The sequence below is a fragment of the Chiloscyllium plagiosum genome, unplaced genomic scaffold, assembly GCF_037043375.1.
Source record: "Chiloscyllium plagiosum isolate Xiang-an unplaced genomic scaffold, Cpla_swu_hap1 HiC_scaffold_27, whole genome shotgun sequence".
In the NCBI taxonomy this organism is placed as follows: Eukaryota; Metazoa; Chordata; class Chondrichthyes; order Orectolobiformes; family Hemiscylliidae; genus Chiloscyllium; species Chiloscyllium plagiosum.
Window position 1 is genome coordinate 1,487,293 of NW_028270165.1, and position 19,979 is coordinate 1,507,271.

Here is a 19,979-nt window from a genome sequence, read left to right on the forward strand (position 1 = left end):
AGGTGAAAGGCAGGTGTCCTTTCCCTAGGGTGGGGCGTTCAAGATTAGGGAGCAAATTTTGAAGGGGAGAGGAGAAAGATTTTAAAAAGATATGAAGAGCTCCATTTCTTTCTCCGGTTTGTGTGTGGAATGGGTGTCCAAAGGGAGTAGTGGATGCATGTAGAGTGACAATGTTTAAAAGACATTTGGAAATGTACATGAACAGGAAAGGTTCGGAGGGATATGGGCCAATCACTGGCAGATGGGACTGGTTGGGTTTGAGAACATAGTCAGCATAGACTAGTTGGTCCGAAGGGTCTGTTTGTGTGCTGTATGACCGTGCAGCTGTTCTGTACTGGTCTTAAAACCATTTTCTTGGAAATCCAAGATGGCGGTGGTTTGAGTGGTCTGCTGTGCTGGGCTCTGTGCCATACCCCCGGCAAGGTGGACTTTTACCCCCTCCCCCCACCTCATTAACCATCCGTAGGAGAAAACAATCGCTAATATAAACTTACTGAACGTCTAGAGCTGCTATAATTGTGGTTTGACAGCTTTAGGACCAGAATGAAAGCAAATGAAGGAAAAGGGCCGACAGGGGTGCAGCAGGTAGGGCTCTCCCCTACTGCATCGGGGGCGCCTGGAGCCATTGCTCAAACTCCCAGGGCAGACCCTTTGGGTTTAATGGGGCAGCAGCAGTTACTCTCGGTGTTTGCCAAACTCTGAGATAAGATTGAAGCAGCGGTGGAACCGCTATCTGCCACACTGGAAAAGCATGGAGCAGGAAATTCAAATGTTGGCCCGAAGAGAATAGGCAGCGGAGGAGAGGACCGTGGCATCAAGACCGTGGCGGAGGTCTCAGGAGGAAGGATCTAAACGCTGGAAGACCAGGTTCGGGTCCTTCAGGAGCAAGTGGACGACCTGGAAAACTAAAGTAGAAGAAATATCTTACAGCTCGTGGGTCTTCTGGAATGTGAGGGAGGCGAAGACTTTATTGGATTCCTGGGGCTGGAGTTGGAGTCGGGCCTGTTGAGTGTGAAGCGGGCCCACCGGATCGAAATGCGCAGGTCCGGGTCGGACCCGCAGCCCCGCGTGGTCCGAGTGCGCCTCCTGCATAAAAGAGAAAAACAGTTAGTGATTGTAACAGCAAGAAGACTGGGAAGAGATCCACAGGCTTTAATGCACAAAGGCTCAAGAATAATATATTTTCAGGACTTCTCGGGAGCCTGGATTAAGAAACGGGCATTTGATGAAGTTAAGAGAAAATTAAGGGATCTGAACAGAAAATATTCTTTGAGGTCCCTGACCGTATTGCGTTTCTCTCATGGAGGGATGGTATATAATTTTGATTCAGCAGAAAAGGCGAAGGACTTTGCAAATTCTCTGAATTAAAGAAATCGAGTCGGGGTGAAGGCGGGAGGGACATCATTACTTTTTTGCCCCTTTTCTTGTGGTTATCGGCTTTATACGTACTGCCTTGACGTAAAACTGGAATTATATAGTATATCAGTCAGTTAGGTATTGTCTGAGGCCATTTCTTTACTGCTGTCCTTTTGTGTTTGGATTGGGGGTGGCTATACCTGTGCTTAAGATGTATGGAGAAGGGGTGTGGGGAGATGGGCAACCATTGTTAACTCTCAGAATGTAAATAACATGTTTTTTTCAATCTGTGAATTGCCTGGAGTTTGGGGCACAGCCTCAGTGGGAAGGAGGCAGGATGGTGGCAATGGTGGGGTTGGGGGGTTGAGGGGGGAGATCTCTGCATAATTGGGGGTTATTTGCGCATTTGCTTAAGTTATATGTGGTGGTTAGATTTTTATTTATAGTAGTTTTGAATAGGAGCAGTTTTTAGACTTTATAGAGTTAATGTCTTTGTTGCTCACCACACCTCAGATAAGCTTCCTCCTCTTGGGAAACCACGGGCTGCCCTGGATGACCATGGCTACTGATTCATTCAGGTGGTGCCCCTGGAATGTAAAAGGGAGCCATTCCCCCATTAAAAAGAAAGACGGTGCTGTCAAGCCTCAGGAAGGAAAGGGTGGATACATTTAACTGATAAGGAACATCTGAAACTGCAGCAAGGAGGTTATGATAGGGTATTCTTCTCCTCCTTTAGCTCCAAGTGTAGAGGAGTGGCTATACTGGTAAGAAGGAACCTCCCTTTCCAGGTAATTGAGCAAATTAAGGACAAACATGGACTGTCCGTCATTCTTAAAGCTCTCATACATGGAGAAGAGTATGGCGTCCTGAATGTGTATTGTCCCCCCGGTGCACCCTCTTAAATTTCTAATTGATGCAGTTGCTAAATTAATGAGTCTTGGGGGACGCCGCATGGTCACTGGAGGGGATTTTAATCGCCTAATAGATCCCGAGGTAGACAGGGTGCCAAAGGGCCAGGCAGGTACACCCGCGCAACCTAAGCAGTTGGTGGACATGTGTGAGGAGTTGGGATTAGTGGATGTGTGGAGGCATCTCCACCCTAATGGAAGAGACTTTACTTTCTCTTCCAACCCACACAAGTACCACATCGGAACTGACACTTTTTAATGCCATTGGATTGCTTGGACAGAACATTGGCTTGTGAAATTGGCATTATTGCTGTCTCGGACCATGTGCCAGTGTAATTAGATGGTAAAATCAAGAGTGGTGGAATGGATGCACAGCACTGGTGCATGGACCCATTCCTGTTAAGGGATAGCAAATCTGTTGAGTACATCACAAGAGTTCAGAGCCTTCTGGGATATCAACTCGGGTACGGCCAGTAATCCGGAAATACTGTAGGAGGCCACTAAGGCATCTTTATGAGGCCTGATTATTTTTTATTCAATGACGAGAAGGACGCAGAGGAAGGAGTAACAACAGATGTTGGAGACCCGTCTGCAGATAGCTGAGGAAGTATATTACAATAGGCCTTCACTGGTCAAGCTGCAGCTCTCCGGGCTGCTCCCAACTCATTGCACACACTGGGAAAAAAAAGGTCTGCTTTGCTCAACAAAGATTGTTTGATTTTGTAGATAAGCCAGGTAGATATCTGGCCAGAAAGAAAAATGTTTCCCAATCTATTATGTCTGTTAGAGAGAAGGCTGGTGCAGTTACCCGTGAGTTAAAGAAGATTTAGGGAATACTTTGCAGGGTTATATCGGTCGGAGGGAGATGAACATGGTGCAGCGAGAATACAGGCCTTTTTTGAGATCCTGCATCTCCCTAGTATAAACGCGGAACAGGTTTTCTGTTGAATGGGCCTATGACGATACAGGAGGTGCAGGATGCAATAAAACATCTCCAAGGTGGCAAAGCACTGGGGTCAGATGGATTCCCAAGTGAATTCTATAAGGAATTCATAAATATGTTGGTGGGGATGTATCGCTATTCATATGCACAGGATTATCTTCCGCCCTCTCTTAGGAAGGCTAATATCTCCCTCATTTTAAAGGAGGGGAAAGAGCCCGAAGAATGTGCTTCATACAGACCCATTTCACTGTTGAATGTAGATTTTAAAATTCTACCCAAGACGCTGACCCTGAGGTTGGAAAAGGTGTTGTTCTGTATTGTGAAAGAAGATCAGATGGGTTTTGTTAAGGGCCGTAGCTCCTCCAACAATATCAGGAGGGTACTGAACATGGTGCAGGTATGCCAGCAAAGGTTGATCCTGGGTTCGGTGACCTCCCTAGATGCAGAAAAGGCATTTGACCAGATAGAATGGCTGTACCTGCTTGGGGTCCTCAAGCGCTTTGGTCTGGGTACAACCTTTGCTAGGTGGGTGGTGGTGTTGTATAATGATCCTAAAGCAGCAGTCATCACAAATGGCACTAAGTCAGATAACTTTAATACTGGGAGAGGTAGTCAACAGGGGCGTCCTCTTTCACCACTGCTATTTACCTTGCCAATTGAGCCATTAGCTGAAGCTACCAGGAGGATTCCTGAAATAGTGGCGCCAGGAGTGGGAATGGGGGAACATAAGATTACCCTATATGCTGATGATGTCCTTTTGTTCTTGGCCAATCTGGAGGAGTCCGTTCCTCGATTGATTCGAACAATTAATTTATTTGGGTGGGTGGGGGGAGAGAATTAGTGGAGGTGCCTGATCTGAAGGATGGAATGCAGTTCCTGTTTAGATGGTCGTCAAAAGAGTTTTTGCATTTGGGAATTTTTATTACTCCTGCCTTCCACCAGCTGTAAAAAGCTAACTATGTACAATTACTGGAGAGGATAAAGCAGGATTTGCAGCGATGGGACGGATTACCGTTTTCATGGTTAGGCCGAATAGCTCTGATTAAAATGAATGTTCTTCCTCGCCTATTGTACCCCATGAGAATGCTCCTGTTGTTGCTACCCAGATGAGTATTACTGAGGCTCAATGGTTGGCTCGTTTCTTTTATTTGGTGTCGCAGCCGCCCCCTAATTAAGTTTATCAAATTGCAGCTCTCACAGGATGAGGAGGAATGGACCTTTTGGACTTGAAGAGATATCAAATCTGCGCTTTCTTAGCATATGTGTGTGACTGGGCACGAGGGGACTCGGGGTCGATTTTGCTTGACGTTGAAGCATTGCAGTTGAGATGTCCCCTACTTAATCTATTATTCATTGATAAGATGAAATCCGAGACTGAGCAGTGTAAGAGTACAATCATTTTAAATACAGTGAAAGCCTGGAGGATAATGAGGCAAGACAAGGGCAATTGGCTGATGACCTCACTGATTACCCCACTGGTGGCAGCCCAAGTATTTAAACCTGGGGCAATGGACTCCGGCTTTCAGTCCTGGGAGAATAAGGGAATCTTCTGTCTGAGAGATTTATTCGAGGGTTAGGTCTTGATGTCATTTAGCCAGCTAAGTCAGAAATATGCATTGTCTAATAGGGACCTTTTCCGGTACTTTCAGCTAAGGGATTATATACAGAGGAATACCACGCTTCTGGCTTAGCATTACAGGTCAAATGTGGAGTAAAGAGTACTCTGTGTACAGGTGCTCTTTCAGTTAGTACGTTGTATCATTTACAGAAGGGACGTACCTTAGGGGATGTGGAGGGACTCTCTAGGATGTGGAATCGGGAGCTAGGATAGGATATTTCATTAGAAGTATGGCAAGATATATGGGAAAATGTAAGGAAAATTTCAATATGTAACAAAGCACAGGGCATGCAATTGAAGATTTTACACAGGGCTTATGTGGCGCTAGAGAGGCGAGCTAAGTTCAAGATAGGCACATCACCAGGGTGTCCCAAATGTAAAATTAGTATAGGCACTCACACACTGCTATTGGTCATGTTGTAAGATCCAGAGATACTGGAGTGCTATAGTGAGGGAGCTGAAGGACATCCTGGGGGATTGAAGTTAATGTGAATCCGGTATTTCTTCTTCTGGGGTTGCCAAATTTGCCTTCTCTTGGAGAACACAGGAACAGACTGTGTAACATTCTTAAGCACTGTGCAAGGAAGAACATTTTAATTAATTGGATGTTGGAAAAACCCCCAGGGCTTATAGGGTGGCATATGCTGGTGATGGAGCATCCCCCCCAAGATGACCTCACAAATATGGTGCACCACAAAATAGTAGTTTTACAAGACGTGGCAGCCCTTTCTAAATTATATTGATGCAGACTGATCAGCAGTATTAATTAGAGCGGTGGTATAATTAATACTGCTGATCAAGTGGGAATCAGTCCGGGCGCTCATGGGCCCTGGGAGGGCAAGGCTGGGTGAAAGGAATACGGGTGCAATAACTGGTGCTCCCATGGATGGGAGCCTTAATGGAGGTGTGGTGAGTGAAATAGAATAAAGTAATGTGATGGAATTCAAATTAACTTAAATTATGTTTAATTTTATTTTTATTCAATTTGATTGTAGTTTAGTTTAAGCTAAGTTTGTTCTAGTAGAATAATAGGTAGCTCATTATTAATAGTATCATAATATGACATTGTTGTACTGCTATTTTTCTGTATTTTGGTATTGTTCTTTTTTGTATATAGAGGTGCTGTGAGAGATTTGAAAAAGTTTCTAATAATTTTTTTTTTAAATTCTTGCCTTCCCCATAACTATTTTTGACATTCAAACGTCAGATGAACTCAGCTTTGAATATATTCAATATGTCCCAAACTACAGGAAGGCATCCCCACTTTGAACTAATTTCCTCTTGCTAATATACCACTTGCCTTGCTGATTGCTTGCTGCACCTATGTGACAACTGGCATTGACTGGAGTAGAAAGCCTGAGCAGAAGGTATCTGAGGCACGTTTGTACATCCACACATCATTCCTGATGAAGGGCTTTTGCCCAAAACGTTGACTGTTCTGCACCTCGGATGCTGTCTGACCAGCTGTGCTTTTCCAGCGCCACAATTTTCGACTCTGATTTCCGGTATCTGCAGTCCTCACTTACTCCACATCCCAATATATCACCATTTAAACAATTTACCTCCTTTCTGTTTTTATTTCATAGGAAAGGCTATAACTTCACACTGCGTTACTACATTTACCATGTGTTTGCCAATTGAGACACATACCTGAACCAACTTTGCTGCAAGTCAAGAACTGAACACCAGAGTGAAAAAATAAAATGGAAAAGGGGTGAGAAGAGTGTGTTGTACTCACAGATGTTGGACAGAGGAAAGAAGTTGCAGTCTGGGATGAAGTTAAATCTTCATTCATAGAGAGAGGAGCAGCAACACCTTCACAAGCGCATTGTCCAACTTCCGCATTCAGACAATTTGGGGGAGGCTCTCAATTGCAGGAGGACCACACTCCTTCCGGTCCTTCAGAGCTTCCCATTGGGCGATCAGAAGAATGTTGCGCGCCATTTCCGCTAACAGCAAAGAGCATTCGTCGTATTTTGCTGACACCAGCGTATATGCGCAATGCTTCCTGACACCGAGAAGCATGCGCAGTATGCCCAGTGGAGATGCTGGTCCAACTGCCAATCGGAGAGAAAAAAAGGCTGGAGCCACACTTCTTTTGTTTTCCTGGGGCTCAACAGTTTATTCCTTTTGCATTTTGTCTGGCTGCTCAATTTTTGAATGTCTTTTCCCCAGGGTAGAGGAAATTCAAAACTGGAGGGGCATAGGTTCAGGGTGAGAGGGGAAAGCTTTAAATGGGACCGAACTGGTAACATTTTCATGCAGAACGTGGTATATGTATGGAATGAGCTGCCAGAGACAGTGGTCGAGTCTGGAACAATTACAACATTTAAAAGGCATCTGGATGGGTATATGAATAGGAAGGGTTGAGAGAGATATGGGTCAAATGGTGGCAAATGGATCACCGGATTAATTTAGAATATGTGGTTGGCATGCACCGACAGGTTTGTTTCCATGCTCTGCAACTCTATGACTCTATTACTACTTAATCTGAACCAACTTCACAAGATGAGGAATTGGCCATTCCATCCTTACAGCCTGTCCTCAACTGTGGCCTAATTGCACAGATTTCAATGCAAGTTTCTGAACAATGTCTGGAGCTTTTTTAAAAAATAATTGAATTTGCTTTCAACCTTTACTGATGTTTTTGAAAATATCATTTTAGCGATTCTCAATGTTAAAGATCAGCCATTTCTCACACCACACCCTCCCATCTCCCAAGTAGAGTCATCACCATCCGCGCTCTCTCGATCCTGAGATGGGCTGATACAAGAAAGGATGAGGGTGGGGGTGCAAGTCGAGAAATTGGACGGGAAACAGAGGCTACGGGGAAGAGAGAGAGAGAAATGGACACGGGGACAGAGCATTGGAGTTAGAGAAACCCTGGGGGTGCACAGGGTGGGGGGCAAAGCGTTTGTCAGAGAGCGAGAGAATGGGGGTGCAGAGTGTGGGGAGAGAGAATGGACGTGGGTCAGTGGGTGGGGAGAGAATGGAAGGGGGGCAGAGGGTGGGGAGAAAGAGAGCAACAATGAGTGTTAGGAGAGGGTGGGGGGAGAGAGAGGGAATGGATGGAGAGCAGAGGATGGGGGAAGAGAGAGAATGGAGAGGGGCAGAGAGTGGGAGGAGAGGGAGAATGAGTGTGGGGAGAGGGACTGGATGGAGGAAAGCAGAGGGTGGACGAGAGACTGGACTGGACAGGGGGCAGAGGGTATGGAGATAGAATGGACGGAGGTGCAGAGGGTGGCGTGTGTGACGGGGGGGGGGAGCTGGGATAGCGAGAGAGAATAGACAGGAGGCGCTGTGGGCATGATTGGATCTTGATTGAATGGGGAGTTGGTGAATGCGTCCCACCCACTCCCAGCATCCCCTTCTTTGCACATGCGCAGTGCAGATTTTTGTGAAAGACGCGAGAGAGAATCTGGAGCGTGAACGCAATTACCCTCAGATCCTGGCATCAGCAAACCACTGCCTTTCTGTTTTAAAAAGTAAATAAAGATGTGGGCAATATACTGGGAACGGCAAGAAGTGACTAAGAAACTGAACCGAGAGTCAGCGCTTTCCGGTGAGGGGAGCTGGGCAAAAACAGGAGGATGGAAGGATGAATTCGAGTTGGAATCCATTGAAAGGTGGAGGAAATGGGAGACAGAGATTTCGGGTAGGAGATAGGGAAGGCTGCTCGGTACAAACTAAAATTCTCTTATCCTATTTCCTGCCCTGCACTGACAGCAATGATCTGTTTTCTCAAGGTATTAGCAGAGGAGGATTTGCTGTTCAGGCGTGCACAAGAAATTTACTCAGGGCCTGAATATCAGCAGCGTTTGAATCCAGGAGGGGAAATTATTTCGAACATCAACGTGACTTGAGAAGCCCCGTGATTATACGCAGCCTGCGTGGGAGTGTTCCAGGGTTCTGGCTGTGCAGAGAACTTCAACTCTGCAACGAAATGTGGACTAGTGTTCTCGCCGTAGACGAGCCCTTCTTTGGATCGTTGAAGCTGCTGAGACGCAATGACCCCTGCACCGTGGAAACTCTGTGGAAGCAAATTCAATTCCCCAAACGGGCTGGAGTGTCACCAGGACTGGCATGAAGCCAATCGATTCCTTCAATCCAAGACTGTAGGTGGTGCGGCAGCAGCTGCCTCACAGTGCCAGGGAGTTGAGTTCGAGGCCACCCTCAGGGTGATTGTCTGTGTGGAGTTTGCACTTTCCTACCCCCCTCCCCCTCCCCCCATCTCTTGGTGCTCTGGTTTCCTCCCAAGATGTGCAGCTTAGAGTGGATTGGGTGTTCTAAATTCAGGGATTAGCTGCGGAGGTTATTGAGTGGGATGCTCTGAGGGGGGGTCAATGTGCATTGTTGGGCCAGAGGACCTATTTTCACAGTATAGGGGGTTTGATGATTCCCCCAACGTGTCTGCAGCCTGGCTTCCAGCTGCATCTCTCTGAGGCGAAGGTCCTCCAACATGTGTTTTCCCTAGTTTCCAGCACCCAGAACCTCCCACCTTCTGCAAATCGAAAGACAAGTCCCACCCTGCCCTCTACAATGTGTGCTATGTAACTGCTTATTCAGTTTTAGTGGCCCAGCAGAGGCTGGTAGCCAAGTTCGGAACACATGAGGATGGCATCAACCAGGACCTTGGATTCATGTCACATGACAGGTAACCCCACTTCACTGTCACTCGCTCTCACACCCACACAAAGCACACACTCTCACATTCACACAGATCCCTCTCAGACACACACACAAATACACCCTCTCACAGGCTGATACTCTATCACTCGCACACTTTATCAAGCACGCACACACTCACCTATACTCTCATGCATGCGCACTTACATATAAGCCTTTGGTGTGATTTTGTATTTGCAGATACATTGTGCGCTTTTTGAGCCAAATACAATCTACAGGCCGTTAATCCATGTGAGATTTTATAAATTCCTACTTTGGAAATAGAACCAGTCTCACTCAAGATTGGGATACAGACCTTAAGTTGTCTCGAGAATGTGTCTTCAAACAAGTTCTGGGATTTACATATTAATGAACCAAAACCTGCAACCCATTCTCAAAGATGAAAGACTTCACAACAATCTAAGTTGTTCTATATCATTTCTGTTGCATGAAACTGCGATCTTTTGCTATAAATTCTCCTATGATCCTTCTCCACAAACACCTGATGAAGGAGTAGTGTTCCGAAAGTTCGTGCTTCCAGATAAACATGTTGGAGTATAACCTGGTGTTGTATGATTTTTAACTTTGTTTCTTGTGAATACATCCCACACTTCCCGGTGCTGCCAGTAAACCTTACAATGTCGATGAAACGATGCAATACCTGCAGAGATGAAAAACTTACAATTTCTAACAATATTAGCTACTCATTCACTGCTCCTTCTGATACACGATATTGGAAACTTAGTGCAAGAGGTTGAAAGAAATGAGCAGTTTTAAAACAAAAACCTATTGGATCTCATAGCTTTCATTGACAGTCTGAGACTGGGGTTAAGTTCAAGTAACCTTTATTGCCACCCAACTTTGTTACAGCTTCGGATCTCCCCAGCAAAAAAAAAGTGTATGAAAAGAAGCATTTTTTTAAACAGCTCAAAGCTCACACACTCCTCCCAACTCCACTTCCTTTACTGTTGGTCAGCACCAAGTTGTCCCTTTATAATTGGATTCTTGGTACAGCCTTAAGCTGAAGGAAGTATTGCCTCACTCAGCAATTTCCACCCACACACTGTATCCATTTTAGTTATTCCCACTCATTTGACATGGTGGGGGGGCAGTCAAGAGTCAACTATGCTGCTGTGGGTCTGGAGTCAGGTGTACGCCAGACCGGATAAAGGATGCAGTTGAGATGACTGAGTGAATCCTTTCCCACAATGGCAGTTTCCTTTCCTAAAAGGAACATGAGTGAATTAGATGGCAGTTTCTCCCCCCCCAAAAATGGTTTCATTATTAGATTCAGAACTCCAAATTTCTGACCGAATTCCAATCCCACCATCTGCCTCGGCTGGATTCAAACCCCGGGAATCCCCGGAACTGAGTTGATCGTCCAGTCGATAATGGCACTCGGCCGTCACAACTTCAATCCCCCTGCAATGGCATGTGAACTCAATAGACAATAGGTGCAGGAGTAGGCCATTCTGCCCTTCGAGCCTGCACCACCATTCATTATGATTATGGCAGATCATCCGCAATCAGTATCCTGTTCCTGCCTTATCTCCATAACCCTTGATTCCACTATCCTTGCTAGCTCTATCCAACTCTTTCTTAAACGAATTCAGAGACTGGGCCTCCACTGTCTCCTGGGGCAGAGCATTCAACACACCCACCACTCTCTGGGTGAAGAAGTTTCTCCTCATCTCTGTCCTAAATGGCCTACCCCTTATTTTTAAGCTGTGTCCTCTGGTTCAGCACTCACCCATCAGCAGAAACATATTTCCTGCCTCCAGAGTGTCCAATCCTTTAATAATCTTATACGTCTCAATCAGATCCCCTCTCAATCTTCTAAACTCAAGGGTATACAACCCCTGTCGCTCCAACCTTTCAACATAAGATAGTCCCACCATTCAAGGAATTGATCTCATGAACCTACGCTGCACTCCCTCAATAGCCAGAATGTCTTTCCTCAAATTTGGAGACCAGAACTGCACACAATATTCCAGGCCAGCATGCTATTAGCTTTCTTCACTACCTGCTGTACCTGCATGCTTGCCTTCATTGACTGGTGTACAAGAACACCCAGATCTCTTTGTACTGTCCCTTTACCTAACTTGACTCCATTTAGGTAGTAATCTGCCTTCCTTTTCTTGCCACCAAAGTGGATAACCATACATTTATCCACATTAAACTGCATCTGCCATGCATCTGTCCACTCACCTAACCTGTCCAGGTCACCCTGTAATCTCCTAACATGCTCCTCACGTTTCACGCTGCCACCCAGCTTTGTATCATCAGCAAATTTGCTAATATTACGATTAATACCATCTTCTATATCATTAATATATATTGTAAAAAGCTGCGGTCCCAGCACTGATCCCTGCGGTACCCCACTGGTCACCGCCTGCCATTCTGAAAGCGAGCTGCTTATCACTACTCTTTGTTTCCTGTCAGCCAACCAATTTTCAATCCAAGTCAGTACTTTGCCCCCAATACCATGGGCCCTAATTTTGCTCACTAACCTCCTGTGTGGGACTTTATCAAAAGCTTTCTGAAAGTCCAGGTACACTACATCCACTGGATCTCCCTTGTTCATCTTCAGAGTTACATCCTCAAAAAATTCCAGAACTCGCTGGTGGCTCCGCAGGTGGGAGGAGCAGGTGAAGCCCTTTCCACACTGAGAGCAGATTAACGCCCTCTCCATGATATGGACCCTTTGGTAGATTACAGTGTAGATGTCTGAGTGAACCCCCTTCCCGCACACAGAGCATGTGAATGGCCTCTCCCTGGTGTGGATCGGCTGGTGCCTCCACAAGTTGCCCACATGACTGAAGCTCTTCTCGCACTTAAGGCAGGTGAATGGCGCCTCTCCGATGTGGACCTGCTGGTGGGTCAGCAGGGTGTAAGAATCGACAAATGCCTTCCTGCACTCAGAGCAGGTGAACGGCCTCTCCCCCAGGTGAACCCGCTGGTGTTTCGGGAGGTGGGATGCATCGATGAATCGCTGCCCACACAGAGAGCAGGAGAACGGCCTCTCCCTACTGTGAACCTGCTGGTGTGTCTACAGGTGGGACGACTGAATGAATCCCTTCCCACAATGGCGGCACATGAATAGCCTCTCCCTAGTGTGAACTCGCTGGTGTGTCTGTAGGCTGCACAGCCAACTGAATCCCTTCCCGCATACTGAGCAGGAGAACGGCGTCTCCCCAGTGAGAACGCATCTGTGGGTGTCTAGCCCCAATGGGGAAGGGAACCCATTCCCACAGTCCCCACATTTCCATGGTTTCCCCATGAGGGGAGCATTCTTTGTGTCGCGCTGGATTTGAAATTAAAAACAGAATGGATACATAGTCTCTCCCCACTATGAGGAGTGAGATTTTGATCCCCCAAGCTGAGTAAATTGTTTGACGCATTTTTCACAGACAGCGTACTGAATCTGTCTCACTCGGGTGTCTCAATATTATTCCTGCCACACCAGTGTTCAAAATCTCTCACACAGACAAAAGCAAACATTTCTTCTCGAATTGAATGGCTGCTGATATTCAAGCTCCAATGATTCAAGTGGCTCTGTCAGAAGATGATGTATCATTTGTTTTCAGATTTCTTTCTGCATGTCTTCCTCCAAAAAGAATCACAAATTGAGTGATCACTGCCAGTACTGTTAAATGAACATAACGTCGGTGGCAATTCCTGTAGATTGCTAGATGAGTGCTGACCATATATTATGCAGGACGCAGAAAACCCTCATGCAACATGATAGCCTTAAGTGTGTATGGAGGACAACTTAATTTAGATCGCAATAACCTGGAACAAGCTGTTGACAAAGGTGCTGGAAATGGAGCTGAATCACGAATATGATAATGAAATGTCAAGGCTGCTTGGGAAAAGAAAGCCAGTGAAGTTACTGAATGACTTCCTGCTGTCCTTGTAAATAAAAAAGAGACAAGAGATATAGAACGTAACTCTATTACTGCATTAGAAGGTGAAAAATCATAGTCACAAAGTTTTTATAACAGCCAATAATATCAGATATACACCATATGAAGCAACAGATGTCGACATTTGAAATCAATGTGCCAATCCCTTAAATACTGCTCAGTTCCATGAGAAACTACCCTTATAATTCTGAACATGAGGAAAGAAGTAAACCTTTTCCAGGGTGCAAACTCTCTACGTGCCAAACTGAGGGAATACACAAGGAAAATACCTTTGAGAGGGACAGAGAGCATCTGAGCACCTTTGGAGAGCCTGCTCCATCCATGGAGTCACTCCAGTTGCTACAAGTGAACAGTCTCCACCCCACACCACACCCCGCCACGCCTCTCTCTCCCCCTCCTCCCAGGATGAGGAATGGAAAGGGAGAGACCTTGCTTTGCTCCCAGATATTACCCAGAGGGAGGGAGTTTCACTCTGAAATTGACAGGGCTACCTCCACGTTGTGACGTCCACAATGGGGTGGGGGGGGGGCGCACTGCTCCTGCGCTGCCCTGCAGCTGAGGCACATGGGGAGGGGAGGACACTTTGCAAACTCCTTTCGCTCTTCTCCACGTCAATGCGGTTTGAGTTCAAGCAAAGCACGGGGTTTAATTTTAGCTTTACACTCTCAGAAGACGCCCACCTCTGTGAATCCAACACTTTACTCCCCCCTCCACTCCATGGAAATATCGATTTGAGAGACTCCAGAGTTGGAGTTGCTACCATACCTATTGTAGGGGGTTTGGTAGAAGCTGTTGATTTTAATGAACCATTTCAATTCAACTTCATCCTTGCCATTCAAATACTAATTTTACACAGAGGGTGGTTGATGTGTGGAATGAACTTCCTCAGGAAGCGGTGGATGCGGGTACAATAAAAAGACATTTGTTTTAGTACATGAATAGGAAAGGTTTGGAGGGATACAGGCCAACAGCAGGCAGGAGAGACTGATTTAGTTTGGGATTATCGTTGGCATGGACTAGTTGGACCAAAGGTCCATGATCATGCTGCTTGACTCGATGGTAAGTTCACAGTTCCTTGAAAGGGGAGTCGCACATAGACAGCAAAGTGAAGAAGGTGTTTGATATACCTGCCTTTATTGGTCAGTGCACTGAGTGCAGGAGTCGGGAGGTTATGTTGCGACTGTAGAAGACATTGGTTAGGCCACGTTTGGAGTATTGCATGCAATTCTGGTACCAGCGATCCCACCCTGACACACCATAAACCAGAGATAGTGACTGAAATTGACTCTGATACAAAATCAAATCATTAAATCGCTGCAGTGCAGAAAGAGGCCATTTGTCTCATTGAATGGGTACAGGAGTTGGGAGGTCATGTTGTAGCTGTACAGGACATTGGTTCGGCCACTTTTGGATTATGGCATTCGATTCTGGTCTCCCTACTATAGGATAGGAACGATGTTGTGAAACTTGAAAGTGTGCAGAAAAGATTGAAAAGGATGTCGCCAGGGTTGGAGAGTTTGTGGAAGAAGGAGAGCCTGAATAGGATGGGGCTGCTTCCCTGGAATGTCGGAGGCTGAGGGGTGATCTTATGGACATTTATAAAATCATGAGGGGCAGGAATAGAGTAAATAGGCTGGAGGAAGTGGTGGAGGCTGGTACAACTACAACATTTAAAAGGCATCTGGATGGATGTGTGAATAGGAAAGGTTTGGAGGGATATGGGCCAAATGCTGGCAAATGGGACACTAGATTTATATAGGACATCTTGTCAGCATGGATGTGTTGGATCAAAAAGTCTATTTCCGTGCTGTATATCTCTATGTCTATTTGATAACAGATGCTTTATTTCTGTTGATGTAAATATTGTTAGGGAGAGAGAATTCCTCAAGCAGGGGATGATAAGAATCCTGGGAGACCCCTAATTCTGGTTTACTATCTAATGAACACACTTTAAGCACCAAATGTGCATTTATGTCTAATTTTGTTTCATTTTTCTTGTTTTATTCCCTGCTCCGATGACTCTCTCAGTCTGGATGGTTGTCAGGCTGAGAATATTGTGGATTGGGCCTTGATCGACTGAATGTTTTATTGCTCTGGAAGGTGTAAAAGGGGCTCAAAGTTTCAGCAGAAAGCCAGCTGAGCTGAGAACAGACATCTTACTCTGTGGGAACAGGGAGAAGGGGACAGAGAAATCAGGACCTGAAATCCGAGCTGACACCAGATTTGTTATTAGTGCTTTGATTAGCAGTGCCAACCCTCTACCTTTACCTCGCTTCCTATTCAACTTGAATGCCACGTACCCCCTCAATATTCAGATCCAATCCTTGTCATCCTGAAGCCACGTCCCTGTTTGGAGTCTCAGATCATAATTATTCTCTTCAATGTGTGCAGTCAATTCATTCAGTTGTGTAACATTGCAGCACACATTCAGCCATACAGTCTTCAGTTTCAATTCTTGTGTTCTGTAGAATCCAGTTTTGATTGATTAGATTCGATTCCCTACAGTGTGGAAACAGGCCCTTCGGCCCAACAAGTCCACACCGACACCCTGAAGAGTAACCCACCCAGACCCATTTCTTTCTGATTAATGAACCTAACACTATGGACAATTTAGCATGGTCATTTGACCTGACCTGCACATCTTTGGACTGGGACATTTACTTTCCGTGTCCCTTTCTATCATTCTCTGATGTTCATTTCCACATCACTACATTGCTCACCTGCCTTGATACGGATTGTCCATAAAAAATGCATGTTTATACATTTGCAGTAATAGAAGCAGGAGTAGGTCATTTGGTCCATTGAGCTACTCCACCATTCATAAGGATCATGGCTCATCTATCCATCGTCTCAGCTCCTCGTACCTGCATTATCCTGACTATCCTAAATTCACCTACCATACAAAATCCCATCGAACTATGTCTTGAATATAGCTGCTTCTTCTGCTTCTTTGAGCAGAGAATTCCATAGATTCACCACTCTCTGGGAAAAGCAGTTCCTTCTCCTCTGTCTTAAACCTACTCCCCCTAATCTTGGGACCGAGTCTCACTCACCGGCAGAAACGACTTGATAGGGTGGGTCTGGGTGGCATGCTCATCGGATGGGTCAGTGTGGACTTGATGGGATGAATGGCCTGCTTCCACGCTGTATTGATTCTATGATTTACCGCAGTTGTGTTTGCCATTGACTGCAGCACCAGAACCTCCCACCTTCTGCAAATCGAAAGACAAGTCCCACCCTGCCCTCTTGTACGTGTGTTATCTAACTGCTTAATCATTTCTCGTGAATCCCAGCCCACACCCCCCGCTGCTGCCAGTAACCTTTACAAAGCTGATGAGACAATGCTATACCTGCAGTACTGAAAGTCGTAAGGCTTCTAACGATACCAGTTACTGATTCACCAATCCCACTGATGGACAGCACTGGAAATACAATGTTGGAGGCTGAAAGAAATGAGCAGTTTAAAACAAAAACTCACCTAACCCTTCACTAGGCTCCCTGCTCAGCACACTTTACTTAAATCACTTCAACTCCACATTGCAACAAATTCCCACTTTCCACCAATATCCTGAATGTCCTCACTCACTCAGTTGCTGTCTCACAAATGAAAGATTTCATTGTAGGTTCTGCTCCCAGTATGGACAAAACATGTTTGAAACTTGCTCTGAAAGTCCAGTCTTCACAATGACACTTCTGCTTTCCTTCAGTCCAAATTGTCCGTGCTGACCAGATATCCCAAATTAACATCGTCTCATTTGTCAGCACATAACCCCTTCCCCTCTCAATTCTCCCTATTACCAGATGCCTTTTGAAATGCTTTAATTATACCAGTCTCCACCACTTCCTCTGGCAGCTCATTCTATACACACAACACCCTCTGCGTGAGAAAGGTGCCTGTAAAGTTCCTTTTAAATATTTACCCTCTCACCTCAGACCTATGACCTCTAGTTTTGGACTCCCCTTCTCTGGGGAAAAGATTTTGGCTATTCACCCTATCCATGCGCCTTATGAACTTTTATAAAGTCACCCCTCAGCCCCCAATGATCCAGAGAAAACAGCCCAGCCTATTCAGCCTCTCCATATAGATCAAACCCCCCAACTCTGGCAATACCCTTGTAAATCTTTTCCAAATCCTTGCAAAGGTTCGTAACACTTTTCCTGTAGCAGGGAAACCAGAACCGAATGCAGTATTCCAAAAGTGGCCTAATCAATGTCCTGTACAGCCGCAACATGACCTCCCAACATCTGTATTGAAATGCACTGACCTATAAAAGCAAATATATCAACACCTTCTTTGCTATCCTGTCTACCTGCGACTCCACTATGAACCAGCACTCAATGGTATGTTTATTCAACAACACTCCCCAATAAATGTGTAGATCCTGCCCTGATCTGCCTTTCCAAAATCCATATTCCAAAATGGGGTTGAGAAACGTATAAGCCGTGATTGAATGGTGGAGCAGATCTGATGGACTAAATGGTTTAATTTCTGCACCTATGTTGTATGGTCTCTTGCTGTCCTAGACACAGTGAGAGAATTGGAAGCAGGAATAGGTCATTTGTCTTTCCAGCTGGCACCAGCATTGAACAGTTCATAACTGGATATAAATATACCTGCATCAAGATGGATAGGCTGGGACTTTTTGCACTGGAGCATCAGAGGTTGAGAGGTGACCTTAGAGAGGATTATAAAATCATGAGAGGTATAGATGAGGTGAACGGCAGGTATTCTTACCCGAGTGTGGATGTTTCAACATTAGGGAGCATATTTTGAAGGTGAGGAAAGAAATATTTTAAAAAGACATGAGGGGCACATTTTTTTTTAAAGATAAAGAGTAGTTCGTGTGAGGAATCAACGTCCAGTGGAGTTGCTGGATGCAGGTACAGTTACAATGTTTAAAAGACATTTGGATAAGTACATGAATAGGAAAGGTTCGGAGGGATATAGGCCAATCATTGGCAGGTGGGACTAGTTTAGTTTCAGAACGCCGCCAGAATGGACTAGTTCGACTGAGTGGTCTGTTTCTGTGCTGTATGACTCTGTAACTGTTCTGTACTGGTTTTAAAACCATTTTCTTGCATTCTCCCATAACTTCTTTGTTCTTCAAAGTCACATGAACTCAGCCTTGAATACATTCACTAACCGACCTAACTGCAGGAAGACATCCCCACTTCTGAACTCAATTCCTCTTGCTGATATACCACTTGCTTTGCTCATTGCTTGCTGCACTTTCTGACAACTGGCAGTGACTGGTGTGGAATGACACTGAGGGCCCTTTGTCTATCCACACATCACTCCTGATGAAGGGCTCGTGCCCGAAACGTCGACTCTCCTCGTCCTCAGTTGCTGCCTGACCTACTGTGGTTTTACAGCGCCACAATATTCGACTCTGATCTCCATCATCTCACTTTCGCCACATCTCAACATATCACCATTTAAACAATGCACCTCCTTCCTGCTATTTTTTTACACTGCAAAGGCTATAACTTCACAATGTGGGACTGCATTTTCCATGTGTTTGCAAGTTGACACACAGACCTGGATCAACTTTTCCAGAGTCTGGCCGCTACCTCGGTTCACTCTTGAACCCCAGAATGAAAACGTGGTGATAAACACTGTTGTACTCACAAATGTTAGACAGAGGAAGGAAGTTACAGTCTGGGGTGAAGTTTAACCTTATGCAGAGAGAAAAGAGCAGCAGCAGCAGCTTCAGAGCTCACGGTCCAACCTCTGCATTTCCACAATGGCCGGCTCTGATTGGCAGGAGGACCAGACTCCTTCCGGTTCTCCACTGCTCCATGGAAAGTAGCTCGCGCGCCGTTTCTGCGGACACCCAAGAGTATGCGCAGTGCTTGCTGACACCGTGGAGCATGCTCAGTGTGCAGGAATTTGTTCCAAATTTTAAAGTTAAAAATCACAAAGCACCTGGTGATAGTCCAACAGACTTATTTGGAAGCACTAGCTTTCGGAGCCCTGCTCCTTCATCTGCTGATTGTAGAGTATAACATCGTAAGACACAGAATTTATGATCTTATATTCCACAACCACCTGATGAAGTAACAGCGCTCCGAAAGCTAGTGCTTCCAAACAAGCCTATTGGACTGTAACCTGGTGTTGTGTGATTTTTAACTTCGTACACTTTAGTTCAACACGGGCACCTCACGATCATGACAAATATTAAGCGTCCAAATGCGAATACGAAAGAAAAATGCCGAAGCTATTTTATTTTGCCGATTTTTTTCCCCTGTGCCTCGACATTTTATTTCTTTTGCATTTTGTCTGGCTGGTCAACGTTTCTGTCTTTTCCCCAGGTTAGAGGTATTCCAAAACTAGAGGGTAAAGGTTTAGGGTGTGTGGGAAAGATTTTGAAAGATCCATAAGACTAGGAATAGAACATTCACCCCTTACTGGGCGAAAGTGAGGACTGCAGATGCTGGAGATTAGGGTCGAGAGTGTGGAGCTGGAATAGCTCAGCAGGTTAGGGAGCATCCGAGGAGCAGGAGACTCGACGTTTCGGGCAAAACCCTTCGTCAGGAAATAGCCATGGGGAACTGCAGGGCTG

The 19,979-nt window shown here is 45.5% G+C and overlaps 1 pseudogene; it reads right to left on the reverse strand.

Moving 5' to 3' along the window:
• Positions 1-924: 924 nt before the first annotated feature.
• Positions 925-12,770, reverse strand: LOC148142823 (uncharacterized; annotated as a pseudogene).
• Positions 12,771-19,979: the final 7,209 nt, after the last annotated feature.